Source organism: Apodemus sylvaticus, chromosome X, assembly GCF_947179515.1.
Source record: "Apodemus sylvaticus chromosome X, mApoSyl1.1, whole genome shotgun sequence".
Taxonomy (NCBI): Eukaryota; Metazoa; Chordata; class Mammalia; order Rodentia; family Muridae; genus Apodemus; species Apodemus sylvaticus.
This window is the reverse complement of record NC_067495.1, coordinates 66,365,875-66,383,462: the sequence shown is the minus strand read 5'-3', so window position 1 is coordinate 66,383,462 and position 17,588 is coordinate 66,365,875. Positions and strand designations below refer to the sequence as shown.

Genomic DNA, 17,588 nt, shown 5'->3' with positions numbered 1-17,588 from the left:
GCTTTATTAATTTACATTCAAGTTTAAGTAACTGCATGTATCTAGAAGCTATAACACTGAACAGAATAGAAAAATATGTATAGAGAACTAGTTTATATGATCAGCATCATCTGTCCTGAAAGGTCTATACTATTCTGTTCTTCTGGATTTTCAATCTCACTCAGTCACACTGTCCTTAAGTCACTAGAAGTAACAATCAGCAATACTTTATACTTACAGGCTAAGTACTGGAGCAGAGTAAAGAAAAATCAATTGCTGAAGACCATGTTTCAAAAGCCAAACTGATTTTTCCCATTTTTGGTAAACAAAAACCATAGATGAATCCTGCCCCCAACCCCATGTGTATGTGTATGTTACTACAAGTATAAAATACTCTTTACGCCTTTTCCTAAAGCACCATTTGTATTGCTCTGCAAAACAATTTCTGTGCTAAAAGGACAATTGCACTTCTTGACTTTATTGCTTTTGGATCATTGTGACCAAAATATGTGACAGACAGAACTTAGGGAGGAAGACTTATTTTGGCTCACGGTATCATGGAATTTCAGGATGAGGGATGGGGTGATAGTGAATCAGTGCCAGATGATCGTGGTGGGAGAGTACATGACAGAGACCATGGCAGACCAGGAGTCCAAAAAGCTGAACCAGGAGCTGAACTTCAATACCTGCCCCTAGTGAACTACTTCCAACAGACTGGCCTCAGTTCATAAAGGCTCCATGGCCCTAAAATGCCATAAGCTGACAAGCAAGTATTCAAAATGTAAGCTTATGGTAAGCGAATGGGAGACTTTAGTTCTAAATGGGACGTGTCCATCATTCCCTCCCCTCAGAGCTCTCAAAGCTCAGGGACCTCTGTAGAGGAGGAGAAAAAGATTGTAAGAGCCAGAGGGGGTGGAGGACTCCAAGGAAACAGAGTCTTCCTGACACAGCTAGGGCTGTCACTCATAGGAACTCACAGAGGCTGTCATAGCATGCACAGGGCCTGCACAGGTCCAAGTCAGACAGAGTCCCAGCACTGAGACAGAGAAGTGGACACAAGCTCCCATGCCCAACTCAGAAGCTACCTTTAACTTTTCCTATGTGAGTCCAATTAACAAGGACTCACACAGGAAAAATTAGGGTTTTTTTCCCCAATGGAGTTTCACTGAACATACAAACCACACTTAAGAGCAGGCTCAATGCCGAGCACTAGACTGTCAACACAAAATGAATGCAAAGATTATTTTTGTCTCATATTGCTTTGTTTGGGTTTTTGCTTTGGTTTTTTGTTTGTTTTGTTTTATATCTTATTGATCTCTTCCACGTATCATGTCTGATTTTGTGTGGTGTGTGTGTGTGTGTGTGTGTGTGTGTTAGGAAATATGTTGGTAATGTCATAGAATAAGTGAACAGGAACGCTAAGTTGCAAGATGTTGGAGAGAAGTGTGTAAAGACATTTTTATTTTCTTCACATATGTGTGTGTATCATTTCTCATGTTCTTTCTTGTTTCTTCTTTTTCTCATTTGTTATTTTGTTTGTCTGTTTGTTTGATCCTGGCTTTTGTATTTTTTGTCTTAATTTGCCTGCCTGTTTTCTTAAGAGAGAGGAAGAAGCAATAGAGTTGAAGATACAGGGAGTAGGGGAGGATTTGGGAGATTCGGAAAGAGAAACTCTTATCAGAATATATTGCATGAAAACAACTTCATTTACAATTAAAAAAGAAAATGATAAAAAGTGAACCTACAGGGCTGGTGAAATGGCCCAGTGGTTAAGAGCACTGACTGCTTTCTGAGGGTCCTGAGTTCAAATCTCAGCAACCACATGGTGGCTTACAAACCATCTGTAATGATATCTGAAGCCCTCTTCTGGTGTGTCTGAAGACAGCTACAGTGTACTTACATGTAATAAATAAATAAATCCTTTTTTTTTTAAAGTGAACCTATAAAAGACAGTTTAGCAGAAATACATCTTATGAGAGCTTCTTCTCCTCTGGTCTATTTTCTTATTTGCAATATGAGAAAGCTAAACAGTATTATTTATTAAGCAAACTAAACAAAGCAATGTGCTAACAGCTGGATAAAACAATAATAAAACAGGAATGTCATATTCACTTCAATTAAAATTAAATCTAAACAAGGTCATTTTCCAGACCCCTTCAGCTCTGCATCTGTATACTCTCCATAGAAGATCTGTCAGCAGGGGCTGGAGAGATGGCTCAGTGGTTAACAGCACTGGCTGTTCTTCTGAAGGTCCTGAGTTCAAATCCCAGCAACCACATGGTGGTTCACAACCATCCGTAATGAGATCTGAAGCCCTTTTCTGGAGTGTCTGAAGACAGCTACAGTGTACTCACATATAATAAATAAATAATTTTCATCATCTAATATATATGTGAGGAACCATTATCCAGCGCCCTCCTTACTTGATCTTCTCTACCACACTTTTAAAATGTCAGAACTGAAAAGAATCTAGGAAAAAGCAGAGAGGTGTCAGTATCCTCAATTCAACATCTTCCAAAAATGTGAGGAGATAGCTGTCATGAAACTTGACGGGGAAGAAAGGGTGCTGAGAGGAGGAAAGGAGAAAGGGAATGCAGTCAATTCCAGACAACACAGTAAGATGGGAGCAGCTAAAAGAAAGTGAAGCCCTGTCAGGGCTGAGGGAAAGCTTGGTCTTCCCATCACTCAGGAACTAAAGGAGTAGGGGCACCCCTCGATGCCATGCCGACAGCGGTGCTATCTTAAATCATTTTTCTTCAGTGTCTAAACAGAAATAGCCTTTCTGCCATAACTCAAACTCCTGGAAAAAAAAACACATACTGGAGTGGAAGTAAAAATTTATACTCTGTATCTATTATAAACTTCCTTGTAGATCTCAGGGGATCCCAATTCCATTGAATAAATACTGGCTAAAATAGCAGTAAAATTCCAAAGTCTGCTCTTGAATCCAAATGTTTTCTTCCTTTTTAAATGTTCTTGGATGACCTTTCTCCCAAGCATCATCATTACCGCTGCATTCAAGGATTCTGTGGAAGAGGATGAAACTGACTGTAAAGTCATTCTGCTGCCTAAAAATAGAAAATTTGAGTAATTTCTTTCTTGTAGCCCATAACTGGCTAGAAAGTCACTGTTAAACTGTTATAAGGACATTTACAAGTCCTTCCAACTAGAAATTAATAATGAGGCTACATTTACACAATGCTATATATAATTATTATTATATCTCCATACCAACATAGGACTTTCATAGTAAAATTCAATGTAGCTCATTTACCCAGTTTTCTTCAGTCTTATCAATCTGTTTTCAACATCAAATCGCACCTCAGGTTCTAATGAGCACACACTAGATTGATATGTCCTTTATCTCCTAAGATTTGAGACACCAAAAAGAAAAGGCTTTTTAAATTTTTTTATAGAATCACAAATGTCATGAAGGAGGGACACAGACACACAGACACACACACAGACACACACACACACACACACACACACACACACACACACGCCGTGGGGAAGGGAGGGGATATGGAAAGAGAGAGGGAAAGAGGAAACATATCTTAAGATCTAGTTTCACATAATGCCAGATATATTAGCATATACTGGTAGGATTATCTTTTCCCCGCCTACAAATAGTCATAAAAATCAGAGCGAACTAAGCTGAACAGCAGACACTCCTCCTCACTTCCCACCTCCGAGCAGCTGCATGACTTCCTGGGGATTCTATTGCAATAGCCAGAGATAAACATTTATGCATATAACCTACAAGTCTCCAGTTTCTATTCTTCTTCCCTCTCTGTTCTTTCCCTTCCCCCACTTTGAACCAGGGAAGCTAAACAGTAGAACTCTGGCGGAGTTGAAGCAGCTTGAGAAGTACTAAGAAAGAGGAAGAAGAATCGGGCTATATTGGCTAGCAAATGTGCCATGGCCTGACCTGTCTCCTCTGGAAAAGAAACTTTCCTAAAGAGCAGGAGCCCTGTGAATGGAGTGAACTATCCAGAGTATCCAGATTCCTTCTGCACCTTACCATCCAGGGTTAGCTCACCAGGGGACTAGCAGGCTGGAATTTCTGAAGATTTGGATCTTGCTTCAGGGAGCAAAAGGACCTTAAACTGTGAAGTTTGGAATCAGCAGGTAAGAAAATTGGGTGGGTGGAGTAAAGTTGAACTGATGGCAGGCAGATTTTACCAAATACCTCAGAGATTGGGGATAACTGCTCTGCCTTATCTGCCTTGAATTAAGCTGTTAATCTGAACGTCTGAATTCTTTTCGGGCGGCTTTGGTTCCTGGCCAGAGATCTGATATCTAATCAGCCTGTCAGCAAGTGAAGCTCACTGCCTCTGCTGCAGGCTCAAAATGGCAAACTGTTGAGGTGGCATTCCTCAAGCCTCCAACACCTTTATAACTCAGCCAGAAGTGCAAAATAGGCCTTAAGCTCCCATCTTAAGGCTCCCGCGGAGCTTCTGCGATGCCTTCAAATGTGAAAGGATTCACATGTGTTCAGTGGCTGCCGCAGGTAAAGCAAACAGCAGAAGGCTGACCTGGACGCTTCCCAAGGCGCTTTCACGCTTTCTTGATTCTTTTTTCTTCTTTCTTACTTACTTCACTTTACACCTTGCTCACAGTTTCACACTTTCAAACTTCTCGGCATCCTATAATTGAGACAGGATGTTCCTCTCCCTCCACTCCCTCATTCTCATCTTATTTCTCATTCTACCCTCCCCAGGCCCCTCTCTTAGGTTAAAAAAAAAAGTGTCTCAGATAGGTTAAGGAATTTCCTTGCGACACGCCATGCTGCTAGAAACTGGCAATTTGACTAAAGACTCCAAAAAGAAAGGCCCATCAACTTACAGATAACTAGTAGAAATACCTATGACCTACTTTGTAACTTCATATTAAACTCACTAGGTAAATATTAGTCTAAGAAATCATACAATTTAATCAACCGCCTGGGACAAGAATGGTTTAGCCTTCTTAGCTATTTTCAATGGTATGCAAATAGACTGGCTGGCGCTACCTCTTCAGATCCAGTGGTTCTAAATCCCTGTCTCTGCAACTGTTTTAAAATCAAGTAGGTCTAGCTACCATATATTTAGAGGGCAGATAACTCGGATCTGGTTGTATAGTGCTTTAAGAATGATAGCAAACTGATGCCCCCATTGTAGGGGAATGCCAAGTCAGGAAAGTCGGGGGTGGTGGTAAACGGGGAGGGGGCATGCTATGGAGGTTTTCGGAGGGGTAATGAGGAAAGGGGATACCATTTGAAATGTAAATAAAGCAAATATCTAATAAAATAAAAAAGAATGATAGCAAACATTTTATAAAGATTTATAAAGTACCATGACCAGAGAATATTTTACATGAAACTTGTGTCTACACAATTTTAAATTTATCATATCTGTGGCATCAAGTTAAGTCACTAAAAAATTATTTCCTGTCATTATTTTACAATTAGTACCCCAATCGTGACTAAAATCTACCTGTGTCTACATAGTAAAGAAACATAATCAAAATATTATGTTTACATCTATCTCTTTTACTAATACTGCTCCTTATTCTCTGAAAATCCTAATTATGCTGGTCATAACCTAGACCTTGATCCAGTCAATCAAAACAAAAAATGTCACAGACTGGGGCAAGGCTGAGCTAGCCCTGTCAGAGTTTTCCTGATTTACTGTTAGCCTTCTTCACTTCCCATCACCTGCCCCCTTCCAAACTTGGATAAAACTTCTGATACATTTATAAACCCTATCTGAAAAAAATGATTCTTCTATGGCCCAGGGAATTATAAATTGGCCTTTGGTGTACCATGGGCTGATAATTAGGAATCCTAAAGAGAAAGAACTTAAAGGACATGACAAATTTGGGGGCCGTGATATCATATAATAATTTCTCAATTGGTATAGTGCTCTCTCTCTCTCTCTCTCTCTCTCTCTCTCTCTCTCTCTCTCTCTCTCTCTCTCTCCCTCCCTCCCTCCCTCCCTCTCTCTCCCTCACTGTGGACTTCCACTTTTATTTTGGGGGTGAGAAGATTGAATATGGGCTTCTGAGCATTCTCATCAACCACTTTACCACTGAGCTACATCCCTAGCTATTATTTTTGTCTATTTTACTATTTCTCATGTTCCTATTAAAGTATCTCAAAGTTATAATCCAGCAAAGAAAGTAATGTTTAAGATTAATACAAACAATGTCTTATCTCCAAAGTGATTAAGACATAGTCTCTATGCTTAGAGTAAATTACAATGCTGCTGTGACTATAAACATAAAGAATGTAACAAGGTGAGATAATTAAACTAGTGTCATTTTTATCGTTAAATGAGGTCAGAGGTAAAACTTGGGACTATGCTGAGCAAGTTTGCTTGTGGTAAATGACCAAAATACTGCAGTATTTGGGTTCCATCCTACTACCAGAAATAGGATCAGGGGGTGTGCTCTATGTCTGCAGGGTGCACAAAGAAGTCTACCCTGGCTACAGAGAACAGATTGGGTTGAAAAATAACAGAAAGGAAATTTAAAAGTTCAGAGTTAGGCTGGTAATAGTGAAAATGGGATGAAGGATTCAAGAGACTTGTAAGAGAAAGACCAAATGGAAGTTGGGAAGTGATTAGATTACAGGCATTGTTAAAATAGCTGAGAAGTTACGCCAAGATAGTAATCTTGTAGAACTTTGGCAGTGGTATTAATGCTATTGGTAGCAACAGATAACCTGGGATAAAAGTGGGAATGCAGCACTTGAGTTAGAGGTGATGGCAAGAATCCTAGGAGAAAAGTCTGATAGTGATTAGAAATTAATGACAGATAAGAGATGGAGATCAATATTAAATCTACAGAATGTGATAACAAAGGATAATAAAAACCCAAAATACTGGTGGTGGTGGAACATGCCTTTAATCCCAGCACTCAGGAGGCAAAAGCAGGAAGATCTCTGAGTTCGAGGCCAGCCTGATCTACAAAGCCAGCTCAAGGACAGCGATTGCTACATAGAGAAACCCTGTCTCAGAAAACAAACAGAAACCCAAAATATATTTTCAGTGAACAAATTCAGGGAGGAAAATGTCAGTGCCTACATCTTCAGACAAAAGAAAGAAGAGAATCCATAGGAATGTGACCCACAAAAAGATAATTATCATTCTTCCCAAAAGCCAAGAGTCTTTAGTGAAGGTTCCAGGATATCTATCTATCTATCTACCTATCTATCTATCTATCTGTCTGTCTGTCTGTCTACATTTATCTATTTATTTATTTAATATTAAAATAGAATTACATATTTCCCTCTCCTCCCTTCAATTCCTAATATATTCTCTCTCTCATAGGTTATTTTTCTAGCTCCACCACGCACCCAGCAATAACTCCCATGATGTCTCATGTATACTACGAACACAGAAATGAGTATAACAGGATGAATGTAACATAAGCATTGGGAATGTCTGCCTTAAGATGTCTTCCAGCTTGAATTCATACCTTCTTTGCACCTTTTCGGTAGCTACTTTGAACTGCCTCATGGCAGATCTCAATAAAACCGAATCTAGGCCAGAGAACTAGGAGCTCATCCTACTTTTGGCCTTGGCATTTAACTAGCTGTGTTCTATCTAACTAGTTACTTAATATCAATATCTCTTGGTGTCTTTGTGTATCAAATGCCATAAGAAAATGGTAGGAGGATTTTTCTAAATTTATTTCAATGACATATGTGAAAGTGACTTCACAATTCAAATCATCCAAAGGGTTTTATTCAAAGTGCATTCAATTCAGAAACAAACAGAAAAGTATCACACACTGAATGCATATGGGAAAGTGTAGGACTAGTTGCTTCCCACATTCTGTACCACAGCTATAGGATAAAGGCCTGTTAGTAAAGTCTAGCCCCAGGTTTTCCATTAGCAGTGCCTGCCATGCATGCTTCAAAGTGAATTCCGAGAAGAGTAAAATAGCATTAAAGATCTGTTTACTTCATTTTATTAGCCTAACTTCATTAAACCTGCTGATTCTTACAATCAAAAGCTAGTTATCAAAATAACATTTTCACACTAGGTTCAGAATATTGTACAAGTACCCTACTACTATAACCTCAAGCAATTTGTGTCACATAGCTAGTCATAATGTACATCCCTTTCCTATAAATAACTATATATAGTATATATTTCATATATATGCATAACATATATACATATATATCACATATCCCTTTCTAAAATACAAACACCTTAGAGAGACTTTTATCCCTTACCTCAATGTCATCTGGGTTTCTGGCCATGTGAACATCTATGTAATATGATTTAAGGAATGGTGAGAAAAGCCTTCCTAATATGAGCAACCACCTGAGAGATAAAGTCATACTATTCAGCCCTACAAAAGAGACTGGTTCACAAGGCAGAGTGCCAATTTGCTGGTCCTGAGTGAGGAAATAAACTACTATGAAAGTCTGACAGATTCATTGCAAGTAGTGGCATATCCTTGTGCCTACAAAAGCCAATAGAGGAAGCCTTTTGATTCAGTTAAATAAATATAGATATCAAAAGTACATTAATCTGTGTTACAGTCCTTGTCTTAAAACACCCTCAAATTGCAATTCCTTTTGCCTTTCAGAATTCTTTATAGATTAGTAGAGTGTTTGTTTAAACATAGTTTACACTGCATCAAACCTTGTAATCTGTTCACTCACTCTGTTCCACCTCATGCTGTCCCATCACGGTTTCTCCCTTCTTGGTGCTCAGCCACTCCTTCCTGTAAGCTCAAGAAGTGAGTAGGATCATATGGGGGGGGAGAAAAATATTTAAAATTTCATAAAAGATTTACCAGAGATGGCACTTTGTAGGAATAAGGGGGTGAGGGACATAAAAGAATAAGTAGAGACCCTTAGACAATTAAACATATGGTTGGCTTCCCTTTTGATGAGCAAATCGTCATTTTTTTTTTTAATTTTAGTACTTGTATAATAAATACATTGCAAACAATTAAGATCCCACTTTAAAGGAATTGGCAGAAAAGGAAAATCATTTGAGATACAGACTTAAGGAGTTTCTGGGCACCATCAAAAGTTTTTTGTCTGTTCCTTTGGTTTGGGGGTGGGGTGTTGGTTTGTTCGGTTTTGTTTTTATTTTGTTTTGTTCTGTTTTTAATCTTTCATCAATTCCCTTTCAATAAAAGGGATTTGACATCACACTTTTTAATTTTAAAGCACACGATTGAATAATCTTTCTCATCTCTCAGATCAGTAGTAGCCTTTGTTTTTGCATAGGATTATGCTTGTACTGTCATGAACTAAAACAGGCTCAATGGAGCTAAGCTAACAATCACAACACTCAAACAGTTCCAACACATCCTGTGCACTTGTTCCATAGTTCCTAGGAAGTCTCCAGGTTTTGTGTGTTATTAAAAGCTGCTGCTTTTCATTTCGGACTGATTAACATTCATGCTTAATCTTAACTTGAATTCTTATTTAACATACATAAATTATCCCCTTGATATCAGATAGTTTGCTGCCAAGATTCAGGGATCCAAATACTGAGAGCATGTATTTGGATTAAGAGATTAAGAGCATGACTAGGAACTAGCTGTGAGCAATAGCCACACTGTTTCATGAGGTTCCAAATTGCTGTCGTTAGAACAAAATTATTTAAGTCTGGAAGACATTGAGCCAGATAGTTTAGTCCTTACAAAATGTTCAAAAGCATGCAGATTTTCTGTAATATATTTCTATAATCCAATATACGAGTAGAGGTACCCACCACCACCATTGTCTCTATCACCACCACCACTGCCACCACCACCACATACCCACACTTATGCACTCATCAAGATCTCTGTAGCCTCTCTTGCCTCTCTTACTCCCTCTTAGCTATTACTCTCTCTTATTCCTCTTGCCTCTCTCTTGCCTCTCTTGAGCTCTGTCCCCTTCCCCCTCTCTCCACGTGGTCTTGGCTGGCCTCTACTTCTCTACTCTCTCCCTCTCTCTGCCTTTCTCTGCCTCCACTACCCCACTAACTTCCATCTTCTGCCTAAATAAACTCTATTCTATACTATATTCTAAATTTTTTTTTAAAAAAAAAAAAGGTCTCTGTAGCCTTTCTGTCACTTGTATTTTCCTTCAGGTTAGGTCTTACCCATAACTTTGATCTGGTTATTATGTGCAATGAGATATTCAGTATTTTCAGTTCTGAAATGCCACTATCTAAGGTTCTTTAGAGCTTCTTATTGTCCTGTGTTTGTTTTCCAACTATCCAATAGCAGAGTTGTCTATCTTAACAGAAAGAAACTCTTGCTAAAGCAACACCTAAGAGATATCACCAATGCAGTCTCAGCACACCCGGAGCTTTCCATAGCAGTGAAATGCTGCTAAACATGTCCTTGGAAATAACAAGAGAGAGGAAAAACCTACTTACAGGAATGGTAGGATAGGCATATCACACACCTGACATTATCTTTTATTACCACCACAGGGAAGAGCCATGAAATTATAGATACAGCTTGACTTTATATAGACAAATCCTTATGAAAAATGGATTATCTTATTCTAAACAATCAATAACCCATCACTCATTAAGCATTTTTATTACATGCTTTTTTTAACACTGGGATGATATTTTGTGATCATAGTGCTTAGGAAAACAATAACTAGTTTTTTTTTCTCCTGCCTAAGAGAATTTCACCAGAAATACAAGATTTCTGCATGTTTAAAACGTGTGACATTAAAATATTGATGGCTATATTATGGCATAGGTAACAGACATAATGTAAGTAAAAAATGAGAGAAGCAAGGAATTAGGCAGACAAAGTCAGTATCACAATGAAAAACCTAAATTCATTCTTGTATGAATAGGAAAAAAAGACTTTTGTATTATATTTTTAGTTTACATTCATATTTGTTGATCTTCCTATTATATCCATCCAACAAATATTAGTAAGTGGTTGCTCTATCAAACAATTAACAGAATTCCTGCCCTCTGTGGCCTTACAAGATTAACAACACTAAAGTATATTTCATGTCTCAACACTAAGCTACAAAAAGAAGAAGAGGGTACTTGGAACTTGCTCAAAAACTTGGGGCTCCACAGAGCTGCACCTTCACCAAATATATTATCTACATCTGGCCACTGCCCAGCAGAAATGGAGGAAGTATCTGTTGGAGGAGACTGAGCCCTGAGTCCCAGCCTCCCCCACTTCCCCTTCTACTTTGGCCCTAGCCTAACTACCCACCCCTGATGGCAGCTCTCCAACAGCACAGGCACAGACCATCATTTACTAGAAAGGTAAAGGAAGTCTTGAGGAAGCATTGAACCCAAAACAATCACAAAACTGCATCCAACTACTGATTAAATCATCTGATCTCTTGTGTTTTCAATTTAAAAACATGCATCATCAGCCTCAGCAGGCTCATTATCGAACGTATCATTGACTCTTTGGATTCTTATCAGTCTCAGACCTAGTTAATTTTTCAGCACATAACACATAGTCCTCTGCACCTTTTAAATATTTTCCAAGTGTTTTTAGTAGCCTCTACACTCCTACAGACACCCATATTTCATTTCTACTTTACACATTTATTTATATTCCTATACAATGGCACCCACATTCTACCCCTCTAAATATGATCCTTGACTCTTAGATCAAGGATCTTTGATCAAGGGATAGATCCAGTACTCTACCATGAAAAAAGCACTTAAAACTATAGTTACGCCTCTGAAATTGACCACTTGGGAGAAAAAGGAGAAAAACTGAATAAAACACACTCACTCTCATTACTGGGTTCATTAGTTGCCTAAGTAGTCATGTAAACAAGAGTACTCACACAAAAAAGAATAATTATTGCCGTGATGGATGGGGTAGTAGACTATGTACAGGGAGATGCATTCATAGAGGACAGCTTTAAACTGAACCATGATGTATAAGCAATGATGTCTCAAGCTCCCAAGTTCACCTCTGGCTCTGTGGAGGTACAAATGGATACACTGCTCCAGTGTCTTCAAGTAGACAAGGAATAAACAGATAGGATCCTGAACTAAAGTGATAAAACACAGTCAAGTATTTCAAAATAAGACTCAATACTCAACAGAACTTGATGAAGGACAAGGCTGAGGTGCTGTCAAATATGACTCCTAGATTCTATGCACTCATAATTAGAAAGTTCGTTGCATAATGAGGAAAAGAAGAAAGCAGAACAGTCTCTTGAAGAGGCTAACTTGAGAGAGAAGATGGTTGAAGTTTTTTAAAAGTCAAATGACCATGTACAGCAGGTGAATAAAGCTCGGGAAATACAATACTAAAGTTTATGTACGTAGTTTGTTAGTAAGAAATGTCTGTCACCCCCATAGAAGTTGATAAATACTTCAAAGGAAGAAAAGCACAAAACAGAAGAGCTCCAACACTCAGAAGGCTAAGGCAGAAGGATTGTAAGTTCAAGTCTAGCCTGGGAAACAAAATGAGAACCTGTTTCAAAAACAAAGCAAAAGGAAAAGAACAGAAACAAATGCTGGCATTTCACAAATTCTGACCATACTGATTTTCTCAGTAAGACATCTGAAAAACAGATCGCTGATATTATTAAGAGAAACAATGGGGATGGGTGCAGCAGTGTGGTACTAGAATTTCTAGTGGATTCTGCTCCAGTGTGTGATAGGCAGATGCCTTTCAGTGCTGGTTTGCATTAGCTACTGCTTGCTTGCTTGCTTGCTTGCTTGCTTGCTTGCTTGCTTGCTGAGATAGGGTATCATTCAGTATCCCTGGCTGGTCTAGAAGTCTCTACATGGACCAACTGGTCTAGAAGTCTCTACATGGACCAACCTGGCTCTGCCTCCTGAATGCGAGGAGTAAGAAGCATGTGCCATTATGTTGGACTGTGTGCTCTTGACCAAGTCTTTATCCACTCTATTTCCAGTCCCAGGCTACAGTTTTGCCACATGGTCAAAGACTCCTTAAACTCAAACTAGTAAAGATTCTTGAAGCAACAAAGGGCACATAGCACATGAGTTAATAAGTTCTTTTGAAGGTATGGCATAGAATCTTACCACCCATTCATTGTGTTTCTGTTACAAATGCAATGGATTATGCTAACCACTCAAACAATAACTGGAGAAATAGAACAAGAAAACTAAATGGTTGCAAGAGGAAATGTGACGATGTAGTCTCCATCTCCAAGGAACAAGCAGTACAGTTGAACTTACTGGCCTTACTTTCAGCTACAGTAAACCATAACTCCATGGCCACACATAGACATGTTCTTTTGTCTTTGTCAGTATTCTTTCCTTAGTCTGCATCCTGTTCCAAGCTTACAATTACCAAATGAACTAAACTTTTTCTAGAATGGTATTCAATACCTTTAGCAACTTTCTATCACCTAGTTCTTGCATTCTTTCCCAAATTGATTTCTCACTTTTAACTCTAATTCTCATAGGCCAGTCAAGCAGATCCCCATATACCTATATACCTATATACATATATACCTATATACTTATATACATATACCTATACATATACATATTCATATACATATTCATATACATATACATATTCATATACATATACATAGGCTTGGCTACTAATTCATTCTGCTACTTCCAACAATGCTTCTGTATTTTTGAGTCATAAAGAAAAATGAAGTTCCATCAGATGTTCTCTGGATGCTCTTCTTTCTCTAATCATGAGTCTAAACAGTTGCATTCCACACATTTTCCTTTGAAAATAGACTCTTTTCTCATAAAATACATCCTGACCAATTTCACCTCTCTCCACTCATCTCACCCATTTCCACTACCCTTTTGTCTCATTCAGAAAACAGCAGGCCCCAAAGAGATAGCAACCAAATATGGCAAAGCAAGATACAATTAGACAAGGCAAAAGTCCTCATATCAAGGATGGACAAGGCAACCCAATAGGAAAAAACAAGTCCCAAGAGCAGGCAAAGAGTCAGATACACATGCTGTTAGGAGTCCCACAAAAAGAACAAACTAACAACCATAACATATACATGGAGGACCTAATGTAGACAGACCTATGCAGAACCCTGCCTGTTGCTTCAGTCTCTGTGAGACCTTTGGAGCCTTGCTTAGTTAATTGGGAAGGTATTGTTCTTCTGGTGTCCTCCATACCTTCTGGCTCCTACAATCTGTCTTCCCCTTCTCTGGCAAGGTTCCCCGATCTCTGAAGGGGAGAGACCCAATGGAGACCTCCAATTTAGACTCTTTCTCCACATAATTCCAAACAAACATTTTTAATCATTAAGTATTTATATTACCATATAAAGTATTAGGTACTCATTACATTTTAGGACAGTGTCATGATACTCCTTCCCCTCCACCTCCCCAACCCTCCTACTACTCTAATGCCCCACTTGTAGCTTCCCTACTCTGCTCTCTTTTCCTCTTTCATGGATATCAAATCATTTTTATAGCCTCTTCTCTTCCAGTAGCTTCCTTTTAACTGAGTAGCTCTAAGATTCTTTTCAATATTTTTTTTCCTTTTTTTAATTCGATATATTTTTATTTACATTTCAAATGATTTCCCCTTTTCTAGCCCCCCACTCCCCGAAAGTCCCATAAGCCCCCTTTTCTCCCCCTGTCCTCCCACCCACCCCTTCCCACTTCCCCGTTCTGGTTTTGCCCTATACTTCTTCACTGAGTCTTTCTAGAACAAGGGGCCACTCCTCCTTTCTTCTTGTACCTCATTTGATGTATGGATTATGTTTGGGGTATTCCAGTTTTCTAGGTTAATATCTATTTATTAGTGAGTGCATACCATGAGTCACCTTTTGAGTCTGGGTTACCTCACTTAGTATGATGTTCTCCAGCTCCATTTTTTGCCTAGGAATTTCATGAATTCATTGTTTCTAATGGCTGAATAGTACTCCATTGTGTAGATATACCACATTTTTTGCATCCACTCTTCTGTTGAGGGATACCTGGGTTCTTTCCAGCATCTGGCAATTATAAATAGGGCTGCTATGAACATAGTAGAGCATGTATCCTTATTACATGGTGGGGAATCCTCTGGGTATATGCCCAGGAGTGGTATAGCAGGATCTTCTGGAAGTGAGGTGCCCAGTTTTCTGAAGAACCGCCAGACTGATTTCCAGAGTGGTTGTACCAATTTGCAACCCCACCAGCAGTGGAGGAGTGTTCCTCTTTCTCCACATCCTCTCCAACACCTGCTGTCTCCTGAATTTTTAATCTTAGCCATTCTGACTGGTGTAAGGTGAAATCTCAGGGTTGTTTTGATTTGCATTTCCCTAATGACTAATGAAGTTGAGCATTTTTTAAGATGCTTCTCCGCCATCCGAAGTTCTTCAGGTGAGAATTCCCTGTTTAACTCTGTACCCCATTTTTTAATAGGGTTGTTTGGTTTTTCTGGAGTCTAACTTCTTAAGTTCTTTATATATATTGGATATTAGCCCTCTATCTGATGTAGGATTGGTGAAGATCTTTTCCCAATTTGTTGGTTGCCGATTTGTCCTTTTGATGGTGCCCTTTGCCGTACAGAAACTTTGTAATTTTATGAGGTCCCATTTGTCAATTCTTGATCTTAGAGCATACGCTATTGGTGTTCTGTTCAGAAATTTTCTCCCTTTACCAATGTCCTCAAGGGTCTTCCCCAGTTTCTTTTCTATTAGCTTCAGAGTGTCTGGCTTTATGTGGAGGTCCTTGATCCATTTGGATTTGAGCTTAGTACAAGGAGACAAGGATGGATCAATTCGCATTCTTCTGCATGCTGACCTCCAGTTGAACCAGCACCATTTGTTGAAAAGGCTATCTTTTTTCCATTGGATGTTTTCAGCCCCTTTGTCGAGAATCAAGTGGCCATAGGTGTGTGGGTTCATTTCTGGATCTTCAATCCTGTTCCATTGATCTGCCTGCCTGTCACTGTACCAATACCATGCAGTTTTTAACAGTATTGCTCTGTAGTATTGCTTGAGGTCAGGGATACTGATTCCCCCTCTCTCCTTATCTTTTCAATATTGTACTTGAGGTACTAGCTCGGGCAATTCGACAACATAAGGAGGTCAAAGGGATACAAATTGGCAAGGAAGAAGTCAAACTATCATTATTTGCAGATGACATGATAGTCTACCTAAGTGACCAAATAAACTCCACTAGAGAACTCCTACAGCTGATAAACAACTTCAGCAAAGTGGCAGATTATAAAATCAACTCAAGCAAATCAGTGGCCTTCCTATACTCAAAGGATAAGCAGGCTGAGAAAGAAATTAGGGAAATGACCCCCTTCACAATAGCCACAAACAGTATAAAGTATCTTGGGGTGACTCTTATCAAACATGTGAAAGATCTTTATGACAAGAACTTCAAGACTCTGAAGAAGGAAATGGAAGAAGACCTCAAAAAATGGGAAAACCTCCCATGCTCATGGATCGCCAGAATCAATATAGTTAAAATGGCCATTTTGCCAAAAGCAATATACAGATTCAATGCAATACCCATCAAAATCCCAACTCAATTCTTCACAGAGTTAGAAAAAGCAATTAACAAATTCATCTGGAATAACAAAAAACCCAGGATAGCTAAAACTATTCTCAGCAACAAAAGAAATTCTTTTCAATATTTTAATAGATATTTCACTTTCATTGGCTTTCTTAATGATCTCATTAATTTACACTGTGTGCGAACATAGCTTTCATCCCTTTTCTTTTTTATTTAAAAACTGTCATACATTATTTTCACATCATATTCTTTGCACTCTCCTAACTCCTCCCAGATCATTACTACTTAACATCATGTTCTTTCTGGGGCTGTGGGGCAGATGGAAAACACCAACACCAGTCTGGCAGCTCTAGAGTATGCTTGACATTCCAGTGACATTCCACTGGAAAAACTGATTGCCCCTTGCCCAGCAGGCAGCAATTGCTAAGAGCTTCTTGGTTAGGATTGTGTGGAATTTTGTGTCCGCCTCCCTTTTTCAGAGCAGGGACCTTTTCTGGTTTGAGCCTGTGCAGGTCCTGTGCACGCTATCACAGAAACTGTGAATTCCTGTGCATCTCAGTCCTGCTGTCTGGAGGAAGCTGTTTCCTTGGCTTATCTACCACTTCTGGCTCTTAGAATCTTACCATCTCTTTTGTATAGATCCCTAAGCCTTGATAAGAGGAGTTTGGTAAAGGCATCCTATTTAGAGCTGAGCATTTCAAAGTCTCTCGCTCCCGTCACCGTCCAGTGTCTTGTCTTATTATCAACTGCCATTCATTGAAAGAAGTTTCTCTCATAAAAGTTGAGCAATGTACTGATCTATGGATATAGCAATATGTCATAAGGGATCATTCCAGGTAAGAACCAGGTATCATCCTCAGTTGTGATTCTTGTTGTGTTCCTTATGACTCATTCTGTGATCATGCCTGGTCTTGGATTCTATAAAATCCTGAAGTATAACACTATTTGGTTACTGTTTGAGTAGAATTGTGTAGCAGAATATGCATTAGGGAAGCAAATTTGATATTATGATAACATTTATAGTCCTTTCGAAAATTGTCACTGAGATTTGCTACAGGCAATCAGGAGATTCTGATCATAAGAGAAAGCATGGTAAATATGGTGTTAATCACAACTAACTTTGTATTTCTGATTTATGAACAGTTTGAAGTTTGCATTCCATATGTACCCACTTCCCTCCCT

The 17,588-nt window shown here is 38.9% G+C and overlaps 1 protein-coding gene across 2 annotated transcripts in view; it reads left to right on the top strand.

Moving 5' to 3' along the window:
* The first annotated feature begins 3,630 nt into the window (after nucleotides 1–3,630).
* Nucleotides 3,631–17,588, top strand: part of Cysltr1 (cysteinyl leukotriene receptor 1) — a 29,391-nt gene continuing 15,433 nt past the window's right edge. For both annotated transcript variants that reach the window (XM_052171368.1, XM_052171369.1), the window contains exon 1: nucleotides 3,631–4,110. The gene's annotated coding sequence lies outside the window, so the exon portion shown is untranslated. The remainder of the gene's footprint in view (nucleotides 4,111–17,588) is intronic.